This window comes from Myotis lucifugus, unplaced genomic scaffold, assembly GCF_000147115.1.
Source record: "Myotis lucifugus unplaced genomic scaffold, Myoluc2.0 scaffold_29, whole genome shotgun sequence".
NCBI lineage: Eukaryota > Metazoa > Chordata > Mammalia > Chiroptera > Vespertilionidae > Myotis > Myotis lucifugus.
Window position 1 is genome coordinate 2798746 of NW_005871077.1, and position 1792 is coordinate 2800537.

At 39.9% G+C, this 1792-nt stretch overlaps 1 pseudogene; it reads right to left on the bottom strand.

Annotated features, from left to right (window-relative positions):
- Positions 1-919: 919 nt before the first annotated feature.
- On the bottom strand, positions 920-1359 carry LOC102424897 (annotated as a pseudogene).
- Positions 1360-1792: the final 433 nt, after the last annotated feature.

The following is a 1792-nucleotide window of genomic DNA, read 5'->3' on the forward strand; positions in this document are numbered from 1 at the left end:
CAACCTGGTTGCCCCTAACTGCCCTCCCCTGCCGGCCATCTTGTGGTGGCCATCTTGGACCACATGGAGGTGGCCATCTTGTGTGAGGGCATGATGGTCAATTTGCATATTACCTCTTTATTATATAGGATTTATCGTCTAATGTTTAAGCAGATTAGTTTACCTATCTGACCCTCCTACTAAATTGTAAGCTCCTCTACACAGGAACTGAATCCTGAGTCCTGTGCTATCTTCAGTAGATTATTATCAATACATTTTCTGTTAGTGAATTAATAATAAATATCAATAAAAGTTGGGCATTGTAAAAAGTATTAGACATTTGGAAATTTTTGCTACACTTGGTTTCTGGTATCTTATACCTAGACCAGCAATTTTCAACTTTTTTTATCTCACGATACACATAAACTAATTACTAAAAATCTGTGACACACCAAAAAATATACTTTTTGCCGATCTGACAAAAAATAGGTATAATTTTGATTGATCTACACAAAAATAATAATAGTAATTACCTATCTTTTTTGCTCCAAAGTGACTTTTTAAAAAATTGGGTGCCTATGCTTCTATATAAGGATTTCTGGTACCAAGAGTTAACCAATCAGACACAACCTTATTATGTTACATGACCAATAAGATGCAACTCTATTATATGACCTATATATTTATGATTCAAGACAGGGCATTCACACTGGATGGCTGCTGTTTTATTGGATGTTGTCATTTTTTTTTTTATTTGATAATCTAAGGAAAAAGAGGTAAGTGCCTCTGACTAAACAATCAGGTACTGCATGTTTTAAAAATTCTTGAGGCACACCAACTGAAATCGCTGATCTGCACTATTATCTATCTTAAAGAGAGTTTGTATTTTTTCTTAATCCTTTTAAAATTCTTTTTTGGGGGGCAGAATTTTATGAGTTTATTAACACAAATACAATGTGTACACAATCTGTCTATTCATTTTCTTTGCTGTGCAGCCTGCATTGGGATTGGTGACTCTGATGGCCAGCTGGGCTGCTCTTTCCACCAAGGCTTTGCGGTTCTTTGAAGAGAGGCTGTGAGCAATCTCAGCACAGTGAGATCTGTTGCACATCAGCAGCACTTCAAGCTCCTTGACGTTGTGAACCTGAAACTTCCGAAAGCTGCTGGGCAGCATAGGCTTTGTTTTCTTGTTGCTCCCATAGCCAATGCTGGGCATCAAGATCTGGCCCTTGAATCTTCTGCGCACCCTATTGTCAGTGCCTCTGGGTTTCCGCCAGTTCCACTTAATTTTGACATATCGGTCTGACTGGTGCCAGATGAAAACTCTTTGGTTCTCTTTTTGACAATCTTGGGTTTCAGGAGGGGTCTGAGGGCAGCCATGGTACTGAGTAGGAGATGGCTGCCACCTCCATAGGCAGCGCCGAGGAAGGAGGAGACTAGCCTTTTTAAATTCTTGACTACCATGTTCATCAGCAACAAATCCAGGCAAACACTTCTATATGAAATGAAATCTAAACCTCAGGTTTTAAAAGTTCTGTTTATTAAAAAGAAGGCGGAGAAGAAGTAGAAGGAGGAGGAGAAGGAGGAGGAGACGACGACTGGGGAGGACTGGGGTGGACTGGGGAGGGTAGAAATACCAATGATTTGAGGGTGGGGGGATTTAGAGAGAGAGTGAGAGGGAACAAGAGAGTGGCTGGCAAGAGACTGAAAATTTTCTTCCCATTCCAAAGAGGTTTATTTTTTATCTTTCTTTTTCACACTGTAAAGCAGTGGTTCTCAACCTTCTGACCCTTTGAATACAGTTCCTCATGTT